Genomic DNA, 13,169 nt, shown 5'->3' with positions numbered 1-13,169 from the left:
GGGGAGCAATCTGTTTCAAAAGCCCTCCAAGTTGTCCTGAAGTCACAGAAGTTTAACTACTGTGGTTAGGAAACACTTTAAATCTGTTTAGAACTGCTTCTGTTCCAGAACGTTTTTCTACACACATATAGACACATATGTAGTAATAGACACAAAATCTTTAAAACATTAGTTTGAAGAAACTCTTACTAAAACAATTGTATCAGAAGCAAATTCCTTACTCAAGAGGATTGGAATAGAAGAGTCTCTAAATTTCCCTTTAGTAACTTTTTCTAGTGCTTTTTTCTTGCCTAAAGTTACAAGTGGCACAGGCAGCCTCAGTAGTAAAGGTGCCTCCCATAGAATTTAATTTCAAGCAATATCTGGAAGACCAGTCAGCAGCAGGAGACATCTTTCAGGAGGAAAAAGACGTTTTTATTCTTTAAATAGAGTGGAAAATGACTCCCATCAGATTGTGGAAAGCAATCTTCCTGTTAAGGCAGAGCTGCAGTTAGCAGTGCTCACTCCTCCCTTCCTGCTACTTGGAGAGAAGGTCAGGGAAGATAGGAATAGTGAACAAGAGAGGAGATACTGTATTTTGTTCCTGGATTTTCTTCCTTTTGCTGGTTGATATTGGGAAGATAGGATCAGTAACCACTGGTTGAGAAGAAAAGACTTATTTTCAAAACTATAGAAGAGCTAATCTAGAGTATTTGTCACCAATAGCTTAGAGAGGAGTTGAAAAATCTTGATAGCATACTTATCCCAAATCTTACAACTATCTATCCCAGCCTTAGAAACAACTAAATAGGTTAAAAAAGAAAAAAAAGTATATCTAATATGATCTGGAGAGAAGAACAAATTTGGATTAAGCTTTAATTTATTTATTAACACAATGTAGCAAGAGCTATATGGGTTTTTAAAAAATTGTTTTCCTAATAACATTTACTGAGTGTCTATTAAGCACTGAATAATTTTGCTAAGAACAATCATGTGCAAATCTCTGCATGGATATGTGTTTTTATTTCTCTTTGGAAGATACCTAACAGTAGAATTGCTGGGTCATGTAGTAAATTCATAGTTAACTTTTTAAGATACTGTCAAACTATTTACCAAAGTGGCTCATCATTTTACATTCCCACCAGCAATATATGATGGCTAAGTTTCCCCACATCTTCACCAACGTTTGTTATTGTCTGTCTTTGTTATTATAGTCATTCTAGAGGGTGTGAACTTTAATGTCATTGTGGTTTAAATTTACATTTCCCTAATGACTAATGATGACTATCTTTTTATGTGCTTATTAGCCATCGGTATATCTTCTTTTGTGAAATGCCTATTTAAATCATTCGCCCATTTTTTAATAGGTCGTTTGTGTTCTTATTATTGAGGTGTAAGAGTTCTTTGTATATTATAAGCCGACATAAATTATGTTAGTCCTAAACCAGTCTCAATGAATTTTGGAAAGACAATATATGGTACCCCAAACTCTGTATATCACAAAAATATTGAAACCACACCATATTATTTCTATGATGATGAGCAGATTCAGTAGATTGATGTGTAAGATATCTGCAAACACCATATCTTCTCTTTTTTGTGAGGTCTTATTCCTCATACCTGGAATCAGTGAACACAGCCTGCCTTTGAAAAGAAGCCCATTATTAGCATATTGTGGTGGTTTTAAAGCATGGTATCAAAGTCTTTGACATTCCTCCCATCAAGAGCTGGGATCCATATCTCTTCCCCTTGATCTGTGCTGGCTTATAAGTGCTTTGATGAATAGGGTACAGTGGAAGTGATGCTCTGTGACTTCCAAGCCTAGGTTGTAAAAGGCCGTACATGTTCTGCCTCATTAACAAATACTTGCTCTTGAATCCCTGAACTGCCATGTAAAATGTTTGTCTATTCTGAGGCTGCTATGCTGTTAGGAGGCCAAGCCATGGGAAGAGGTCGTGTATAGGCGTTCCAATTGACGATCTCAACCAAGGTACCATGTATGAGAGTGAAGAAGTTTCCAGGTCTTTCCAAGCCTCCAGCCATTCAAATATTCTCAGATGAGGTCCAATACTTCATGGAGCATGAAAAAGAGACTGGTCATTCCTGCTGAGCCAAGTCTGAATTCCTCACCCACAGAATCTATGATATAACAACACGATTGTTTTTTTGTGCCACTACTTGGAAGCTCATTGTTCATTCAGTGCTCTAGTGACTACAAGGGACAGAAACCCCTCAAGATTACTCAAATAAGGTGAAGTTTATAGTAAGAAACTGCAGTCACACTCCACCTCTCAGGGAGCTCTTCCTGCTCTCATCTGCACACCTGCTCCTCTTCCCTCTCATGGCAGATAGGATTCCTTGGTGTACTTGTCAGTCATGTATGACTCCACGGCTTCCCCATAATGGCCCATCTACATCATCACTTTCCAGTTTTATGTCCCACTGAAAATTAATGGTCAATTTGATGTCTCAGTTCAAATTCTCAAGTGAGAGAATCTAGAATAGTCTAGCTTATTTATTTGAACTTGGTCTTAAAGGGCGAGTGGGATTTATTAATTTTTCAGGCAAAGGCAATAACTCAGGGCACAGAAGTAGCTGGCATAATGAGGAAATGGCAAGTACTTTCATGGGATTAGGTTGCCAGAGAGCTTGGAGACATGAGGCCAGAAAGTTAAGATTACATACGTGGAATGCCCCTTTCCATTGTAATCCTATTCAGGGGAGGAGTAAACTTTGAGTCAATGATCTCTTCTGATCTGACTGCATTGATGAGGGCATGTGAGCCAGAGAATGTGGTCAGCCCTGAGGATACAGGAATGTCACTTCCTGTTTTGCTCCATCACAAAAGCATGTTTGTTCCTTCTTGGTACTCACTATATCTTGTAATTATTTAATTTTTTTGTTTGCTCATTTATTTCCTGGGTACACTACTTGATTATAAGCTCCACGAAGACTGGGATCAAGTGTGCCTTGCTTATTATTTTGTCCCCAGTCTTACTATGATTGAATAAATGAATGTATGATGAGACAGATACAGCCTTGCCCTCAAACAGCTCATTGTCTGGTAGATATGTGATTACATTACAACATAACAAGTGGTTTAATAGCTGAATATTGAACGAGCTGTAGGATACAGAAGAGACAGAAAGTAATTCTGCCCCAGGGGAGTCAGAGAAGGTGTCACTGAGAAGAGGCTATTTTAGATGGTGGCTGCAGGATAAGTAGGAGTTTAGAAAGTAGACAGGAGTATTGTGGGCTGACATTCAAGACAGAAAATTTTGTATGGCTGTATGATAGAATGTGGCATGTGAGAGTAGTTGACATGATTGGGGCACAAGGGATAGGAGAAAGGTTAGCTTGAGATGAGGCTGGAAAAGCATACTGGGACCAGAGTGTGAAGGGCTTGGGATGCCATGCCATGGGTTTGAACCTTGCTCACATTGACTGGGGGGGTCCACTAGAGTGGAGAGTAATGTAATTATGTTGTAGAAGTATGACACTGGTGGTCAGTAGGAGGGGCAGAGGGGGTGTCTAACTGGTCTGGATTGCAGTCATCCAGGCAAGAAATGATGAGGTCCTGGACAAAACCAAAACCCTGGGAGTCAGAAGAAAGGAACAGATTTGGAAGATATTTAGAAATAAAAATCAATGAGACCTGGTAAATGATAAAAAATGATGAATTTGTGTGAGGGCAGAGTGAGAATTTATTTTATATAAGTTATTATGTGCCACATAAGTAGTATTTTTAAATACTGTTCTAAGTCCTTTATAGGCATTAATGCATTTAATCTTAGAAGCCTTGTTAGGTAGATACAATTATTAGTCCAATTTTACAGCTGTGGAAGTCTAGATACAAAGATGTTAAGTAACTTGTGCACCATCACACAGTTATGAAGTGATAGAGCCAAGATTTGAACCCGGAAATCCTGACTCCATGTCCATGCCTCTGAACACTAAATGAGCAACCTCACAGTTGCCAAGGCTCTGAGGACAAGGTATCTGGGAGCAATGCAAAACATATAAAAAGAGGAAGTTTTGTTCCTGGAAACCTTGAATGATTTTGTTTTTCTTTTGTCTTCCAAACACTAACCAAATACACCCCTCTTTCCAATATTAAGGATTTCAATGACTTTTTGAATGGAATCAACAGAGCTGAAAAGAGAGACCACTGGTTATGAACAGATGCCAAAGGGCAGAGCTGGAGCCTGATTTCCAGAGCTCCATGGTGAATGGTGGTGGGTGGGTTCCACAGAAGGGACTTTGCCTCTAAGGGAAGACCCAGTCATGTTTGTGATTATGGGACTTTTGATAGTGACCAGAGCTTGTAAATACCATCATCTTTGCTTGCTTGCCAGAAACCTACAAAGTATATACAGTGGGTTGCTCTTTTCCTGTAATTCTTAGGAAAAGCTTGTTATATGAAACACAATGTAGCTCATGCACTTTGATAAATCTAGAAGGTAAACCAAATGGACATGGAGCCAGCTTCCAAACCCACCTGCTATTAGGAGGGAAAAGACCACTTTCTAGGGAATAACCTAAAAATGACTTTCCCAGTCTTTCATCTACATAATTCCCTTAAAATCTGGCCTAATTTCTTGAAACCAGGAGTAGGGGATGTGGCCCTGGCCCACGGGATTGGAAGCAATGCCATCAGGAAGTACAACAGTTAAGGGAAATGGTTCTGAGACTTACTTGAGTGGTGGCAAGCAAGTAATTATTGGAGAAATATTTGAGTCCTTACTGTGTCATTAGTGTCCCACTGATAGACTCTGAATCTTAATGCAGCCTCTGTTCTGGGATGTGGGCAAAATATTTCTGTGAATAGAAGTTATCTACTAACACTTCTAGGAACTACTAATAGGATCACTGCTTGTGTTGGGTGATTTTAAATGGAAATTCCTAGTTATACAAATATAAATGCATTGGTTAAAAATTACAGTTTGTTAATGAGATTAAAGCAACATTTGGCAAAGTGTTGTTGATATGCAGGTGAGAAGTTGAGCAGCAGCTACAATGTCCTCTCTGTTGGAGTCATTTTAGTCTCCATTCTGTTGGAGATCTTGACTTGACTTGTAAAACCTTAATTTACTGATATCATTGACAAAAGTATTTCACCCATATTTTTTCTAATGCCTGCTAATTTTCATGCTTGATGTAATTGAGAAATGACTACATTTTTTCATGTAAAACTTGTTTTGTATAGTAAGTCCCCTACATATGAGTGAGTTCTGTTCCAAGAGCGTGTTCATAAGTCCAATTTGTCCATAAGTCCAACAAAGTTAGCCTAGGTACCCAACAAACACAATCAGCTATATAGCACTGTACTGTAATAGGTTTATAATACTTTTCACACAAATAATATATAAAAGACAAACAAACAAAAAATAAAGAAAACGTTTATAATCTTACAGTACAGTACCTTGAAGTATAGTAGTACAGAAGTACAAAAGTACAGTAGTACAGTACAACAGCTGGCATACAGGGGCTGGCATCGAGTGAACAGGCAAGAAGAGTTACTGACTGGAGGAGGGAGAGGAGGTGGGAGATGGTAGAGCTGAAGGATCATCAGCAATAGGAGACAGAGGGCAAGCTGCAATTTCACTCATGCCTGACGTTGATGGAACGCACGTTCGCATCTTTGAAAGTTCACAACTTGAAAGTTCGTGTGTAGGGGACTTAATTGTAATGGAGAGGTATTGCCTTAGTGTCAAATTTTTCCTATGTGGATGTCAAAAGCAATACATGAAGTTAAGAAAGGAAAAATAAATATTAATTTTAAAAATTGTGATAACATACACAGAATATAAAATTTATTATTTAAACCATTTTAAATATACATCGTGGCTATATTAAGTACACTGACATTGTTGTGTCACCATGACCACCATCTTCTCCAGAACTTTAATTTTCCAACATATAAACAACAATAACCATGTCATATGTATTATTAGCCATTCATTATATTCAAAGGGTCCTCAGGGAAAACTGTGAGTCACTCCCCAGTCTCCTTATGTTAGGAGGCCTCACCATCCTGGAATTCTGGCACAGAGTAGGCAGGTTGTAAATTTGAATAAATGAAGAGATGAATAAATTCTTATCAACATCTCCATCCCATCTCTTCTGGGAAAGTACGGATGGTGCCTACTGTTCAATTCTATTTCGTCCTAATGAAGGGCTCCTTGGTGTTCATAACTCATAGTGCTCTGGTAGAATCAGTTGTAGGTGACAAAATGTGTAGGACTCAGTCACCTACAAAGGATGTTCAACTTTAGGTCTCATGGTAACAATGGCCTTGAGCATTTGCTTATATATTCCCCTTGGTCTGTGGTCCATAGAAATAGAAATATCAGAAATATGGAGAGTGTATTTCTTCCTTGTCTCCCTGGGATTTTTGCTATTTTTTTTAGACTGGCCCAGCCTCATTTGTCCGTAACTCTGGGTTTTGAAATTGGCCTTCTGTATTCCTTTGGGCAGTAGCTCAGCCTACCCATCTCTAGATGAATAAAGACGTGATAATTCAATGAGAATAATCATCATCATATCATATTTTGAACACTCACTGTGTGCCAGGCTTTGCAATATGTGTCTTACATGTGTTATTTCAAATAATCTCACAGATCACCCTCTAAGATAAGGGTAAGGTTTCCATGTACAACTGCTGAGTGTCTGCCTGTGCTGTATATGCCATCTAACTTAATCCTTAAAGCCACTTTGTTATATGCTTCACTTCACTGAAGAAGAGACTGGGGTTCAAGGAGGTTAGAAATCCTTGCTGGTTACTTAACTCTATTGTGATAAAGCTGGGATTCAAACTCAGGCCAGCCTGACTCCTAAGTCTATGTTATTTCTCTCAACCCTCTTTAGATTGCCCCTTTGAGTCATCTGATTTTGATTCCTGCTTGTACAGCTGATCTTTTGCAGGCTTGTTTTTTGTTTTTATACAACGTGGCTCTTTCTTGCCATCCATTAATCATGGCGATGGTGAATCAGATATTCAGAGTCCTGGGTTTTTGGAGAGGATTTAAGAGATAATTTGCTTCTGGGAGAAACAGTCTTGTCAAATCTTATGGCTATTTTAAAAATGTATAATTACAAAAGGCTTTATATCAAGACTAGGTACTGGCCAAATGGACTTAAACATATGAATCGACCTTTATTAACACCATTTGAGATGAGATGGGGGATGTTGATAGTAAGGAAGGCTAATACCTCAAACTCTCCCTGATGTATTCTTTCACCTTAAATGAACAAAAGGAGACCAGATATGACATAGCTGTAGTTCTTTCATAACATTAAAAAATCAATATTCATTTTTAGTAACTGGTTTTTGCAAGTCTTTATATTTGAGGTTTTAATAGACTTTACCAAAATCATTCCATAGTACTGTCCCTTTCCTGCCTTTCTCCTCTCATTACAAAAATAATGCATTTTTATTGTAGAAAAATTGTAAAGCATAGAAGAGCAAAGGAATAAAATGAAAAATGCAGCTTGGTTGACCTCCTTTCTTCTTTTTTTTTTAACATCTTTATTGGAGTAAAATTGCTTTACAATGGTGTGTTACTTTCTGCTTTATAACAAAGTGAATCAATTATACACATATATATGTTGCCATATCTCTAGCCTCTTGCATCTCCCTCCCTCCCACCCTCCATATCCCACCCCTCTAGGTGGTCACAAAGCACCGAGCTGATTTCCCTGTGCTATGTGGCTGCTTCCCACTTAGCTATCTATTTTATGTTTGGTAGTGTATATATGTTCATGCCACTCTCTCACTTTGTCACAGCTTACCTTTCCTCCTCCCCATATCCTCAAGTCCATTCTCTAGTAGGTCTGTGTCTTTATTCCCATCTTTCCCATAGGTTCTTCATGAACTTTTTTTTTCTTAGATTCCATACATATGTGTTAGCATACAGTACCTGTTTTTCTCTTTCTGACTTACTTCACTCTGTATGATAGACTCTAGGTCTATCCACCTCATTACAAATAGCTCAATTTCATTTCTTTTTATGGCTGAGTAATATTCCATTGTATATATGTGCCACATCTTCTTTATCCATTCATCCAGTGATGGACACTTAGGTTGTTTCCATGTCCTGGCTATTGTAAATAGAGCTGCAATGAACATTTGGGTACATGACTGTTTTTGAATTCTGGTTTTCTCAGGGTATATGCCCAGTAGTGGGATTGCTGGGTCGTATGGTAGTTCTACATTTTTTTTTTTTTTTTTTTTGCGGTATGCGGGCCTCTCACTGTTGTGGCCTCTCCCGTTGTGGAGCACAGGCTCTGGATGTGCAGGCTCAGTGGCCATGGCTCATGGGCCGAGCCGCTCCGTGGCATGTGGGATCTTCCCGGACTGGGGCACGAACCTGTGTCCCCTGCATCGGCAGGCGGACTCTCAACAACTGTGCCACCAGGGAAGCCCTATTTTTAGTTTTTTAAAGAACCTGCATACTGTTCTCCATAGTGGCTGTATCAATTTATATTCCCACCAACAGTGCAAGAGGGTTGCCTTTTCTCCACAGCCTCTCCAGCATTTATATTTTGTAGATATTTTGATGATGGCCATTGTGACAAGAGTGAGACGATATCTCATTGTAGTTTTAATTTGCATTTCTCTAATGATTAATGATGTTGAGCATTCTTTCATGTGTTTGTTGGCACTCTGTATATTTTCTTTGGAGAAATGTCTCTTTAGGTCTTCTTCCCATTTTTGGATTGGGTTGTTTGTTTCTTTGATATTGAGCTGCATGTGCTGCTTGTAAATTTTGGAGATTAATCCTTTGTCGGTTGCTTCATTTGAAAATATTTTCTCCTATTCTGAGGGTTGTCTTTTGGTCTTGTGTATGGTTTCCTTTGCTGTGCAAAAGCTTTGAAGTTTCATTAGGTCCCATTTGTTTATTTTTTGTTTTATTTCCATTTCTCTAGGAGGTGGGTCAAAAAGGACCTTGCTGTGATTTAACTCATAGAGTGTTCTGCCTATATTTTCCTCTAAGTGTTTGATAGTGTCTGGCCTTACATTGAGGTCTTTAATCCATTTTGAGCTTATTTTTGTGTATGGTGTTAGGATGTGTTCTAATCTCATACTTTTACATATACCTGTCCAGTTTTCCCAGCACCACTTATTGAAGAGGTTGTCCTTTCTCCAAGGTACATTCTTGCCACGTTTATCAAAGATAAGGTGACCATATGTGTGTGGGTTTATCTCTGGGCTTTCTAACCTGTTCCATTGATCTCTATTTCTGTTTTTGTGTCAGTACCAAACTGTCTTGCTTACTGTAGCTCTGTAGTATAATCTGAAGTCAGGGAGCATGATTCCTCCAGCTCCGTTATTTGTTCTCAAGATTGCTGTGGCTATGCGTGGTCTTTTGTGTTTCCATACAAATCGTAAAATATATGTCCTAGTTCTGTGCAAAATGCCAGTGGTAGATTGATAGTGATTGCATTGAATCTGTTGATTTCTTTGGGGAGTAGAGTCATTTTCACAATGTTGATTCTTCCAATCCAAGAACATGGTATATCTCTCCATCTGTTTGTATCGTCTTTAATTTCTTTCATCAGTGTCATAATTTTCTGCATACAGGTCTTTTGTCTCCTTAGGTAGGTTTATTCCTAGATATTTTATTCATTTTGTTGCAGTGGTAAATGTGAGTGTTTTCTTGATTTCACTTTCAGAATTTTCAGCATTAGTGTAAGGAATGCCAGAGATTTCTGTGCATTAACTTTGTACCCTGCTACTTTACAAAATTCATTGATTAGCTCTAGAAGTTTTCTGGTAGCATCTTTAGGATTCTCTGTGTATTGTATCATGTCATCTGCAAACAGTGACAGCTTCACTTCTTCTTTCTGATTTGGATTCCTTTTATTTCCTTTTCTTCTCTGATTGCTATGGTAAAACTTCCAAAACTATGTTGAATAATAGTGGTGAGAGTGGGCAACTTTGTCTTGTTCCTGAACTTAGTGGAAATGATTTCAGTTTTTCACCATTGAGGGTGATGTTAGTTGTGGGTTTGTCATATATGGTCTTTATTATGTTGAGGAAAGTTCCCTCTATGCCTACTTTCTGCAGGGATTTTATCATAAATGGGTTTTGAATTTTGTCAAAAACTTTATCTGCATCAATTGAGATGACCATATGGTTCTTCTCTGTCAATTTATTAATATGTTGTATCACGTTGATTGATTTGCATATACTGAAGAATCCTTGCATTCCTGGGATAAACCCCACTTGATCATGGTATATGATCTTTTTAATGTGCTGTTGGATTCTGTTTGCTAGGATTTTGTTGAGGATTTTTGCATCTATGTTCAGCAGCGATATTGGCCTGTAGTTTTCTTTCTTTGTGACATCTTTTTCTGGTTTTGGTATCAGAGTGATGGTGGCCTCATAGAATGAGTTAGGGAGTGTTCCTCCCTCTGCTATATTTTGGAAGAGTTTGAGAAGGATAGGTATTAGCTCTTCTCTAAATGCTTGGTAGAATTCCCCTGTGAAGCCATCTGGTCCTGGGCTTTTGTTTGTTGGAAGCTTTTTTAAATTTTTATTTATTTAGTTTTTTGCAATATGCGGGCCTCTCACTGTTGTGGCCTCTCCCATTGCAGAGCACAAGCTCCGGATGCGCAAGCTCAGCGGCCATGGCTCACAGGCCTAGCCGCTCCGCGGCATGTAGGATCTTCCCAGACCCGGGCACAATCCCGTGTCCACTGCATTGGCAGGTGGACTGTTAACCACTGCATCCCCAGGGAAGCCCTGTTGGAAGATTTTAAATCACAGTTTCACTTTCAGTACTTGTGACTGGAATGTTCGTATTTTCTCTTTCTTCCTGGTTCAGTGTCGGAAGGTTGTGCATTTCTAAGAATTTGTCCATTTCTTCCAGTTTGTCCATTTCATTGGCATAGAGTTGCTTGTAGTAGTCTCTCATGATCCTTTTTATTTCTGCAGTGTCAGTTGTTACTTCTCCTTTTTCATTTCTAATTCTATGCATTTGAGTCTTCTCCCTTTTTTTTTTTTTTGGTGAGTCTGGCTAATGGTTTATCAATTTTGTTTATCTTCTCAAACAACCAGGTTTTAATTTTATTGATCTTTGCTATGATTTCCTTCATTTCTTTTTCATTCATTTTTGATCGGTTTTTTTATGATTTCTTTCCTTCTGCTAACTTTGGTGTTTTTTTGTTCTTGTTTCTCTAATTGCTTTAAATGTAAGGTTACGTTGTTGATTTGAGATGTTTCTTGTTTCTTAAGGTAGGATTGTATTGCTATAAACTTCCCTCTTAGAACTGCTTTTGCTGCATCCCATAGGTTTTGGGTCATCGTGTTTTCATTGTCATTTGTTTCTAGGTATTTTTTGATTCCCTCTTTGATTTCTTTAGTGATCTCCTGGTTATTAAGTAGTGTATTGTTTAGCCTCCATGTGTTAGTATTTTTTACAGATTTTTTCCTGTAATTGATATCTAATCTCATAGCATTGTGGTCGGAAAAGATACTTGATACGATTTCAATTTTCTTAAATTTACCAAGGCTTTATTTGTGACCCAAGATATGATCTATCCTGGAGAATGTTCCATGAGCACTTGAGAAAAATGTGTATTCTGTTGTTTTTGGATGGAATGTCCTATAAATATCAATTAACTCCATCTCGTTTAATGTATCATTTAAAGCTTGTGTTTCCTTATTTATTTTCATTTTGGATGATCTGTCCATGGGTGAAAGTGGGGTATTAAAGTCCCCTACTATATTTGTGTTACTGTCGATTTCCCCTTTTATGGCTGTTAGTATTTGCCTTATGTATTGAGGTTCTCCTATGTTGAGTGCATAAATATTTACAATTTTTATATCTGCTTTTTGAATCGATTCCTTGATCATTATGTAGTGTCTTTGTCTCTTGTAGTAGTCTTTATTTTAAACTCTAGTTTTTCTGATATCAGAATTGCTACTCCAGCTTTCTTTTGATTTCCATCTACATGGAATATCTTTTTCCATCTGCTCACTTTCAGTCCTTATGTTTCCCCAGGTCTGAAGTGGGTCTCTTGTACACAGCATATATATGGGTCTTGTTTTTCTATCCATTCAGCCAGTCTATATCTTTAGGTTAGAGCATTTAATCCATTTACATTTAAGGTAATTATCGATATGTATGTTCCTATTCCCATTTTCTTAATTGTTTTGGGTTTGTTGTTGTAGGTCTTTTCCTTCTCTTGTGTTTCCTGCCTAGAGAAGTTCCTTTAGCATTTGCTGTAAAGCTGGTTTGGTGGTGCTGAATCCTCTTAGCGTTTGCTTGTTTGTAAAGGTTTCAATTTTTCCATAAAATCTGAACAAGATCCTTGCTGGGTAGAGTAATTTTGGTTGTAGGTTTTTCTCCTTCATCACTTTAAATATATCCTGTCAGTCCCTTCTGGCTTGCAGATTTTCTACTGAAAGATCAGCTGTTAACCTTATGGGGATTCTGTTGTGTGTTATTTGTTGTTTTTTTCCCTTGCTGCTTTTAATATGTTTTATTTTTATTTAATTTTTGACAGTTTGATTAATATGTGCCTTGGCGTGTTTCTCCTTAGATTTATCCTGTATGGGACTCTCTCTGCTTCCTGGACTTGATTAACTGGTTCCTTTCCCATATTAGGGAAATTTTCAACTATAATCTCTTGAAATATTTTCTCAGTCCCTTTGTTTTTCACTTCTTCTTCTGGAACCCCTTTAATTCGAATGTTGCTGTGTTTAATGTTGTCCCAGAAGTCTCTGAGACTGTCCTCCATTCTTTTCATCCTCTTTCTTCATTCTGCTCTGCTGTAGTTATTTCCACTATGTTATCTTCCAGGTCACTTATCCCTTCTTCTGCCTCAGTTATTCTGCTATTGATTCCTTCTAGAGAATTTTTCATTTCATTTATTGTGTTCTTCATCACTGTTTCTTTGCTCTTTAGTTCTTCTAGATTGTTCTTAAACATTTCTTTTATTTTCTCTATTCTATTTCCAAGATTTTGGATCATCTTTACTCTCATTATTCTGAATTCTTTTTCAGGTAAACTGCCTGTTTCCTTTTCATTTGTTAGGTCTGGTTGGTTTTTGCCTTACTCCTTCATCTGCTGTGTGTTTTTCTGTCTTCTCATTTTGCTTAAGTTACTGTGTTTGGGGTCTCCTTTTCACAGGCTGCAGGTTTGTAGTTCCCGTTGGTTTTGGTTTCCATCCCCAGTGGCTAA

This window comes from Tursiops truncatus, chromosome 4 (assembly GCF_011762595.2).
Source record: "Tursiops truncatus isolate mTurTru1 chromosome 4, mTurTru1.mat.Y, whole genome shotgun sequence".
In the NCBI taxonomy this organism is placed as follows: Eukaryota; Metazoa; Chordata; class Mammalia; order Artiodactyla; family Delphinidae; genus Tursiops; species Tursiops truncatus.
This window is presented reverse-complemented; position numbering follows the sequence as displayed.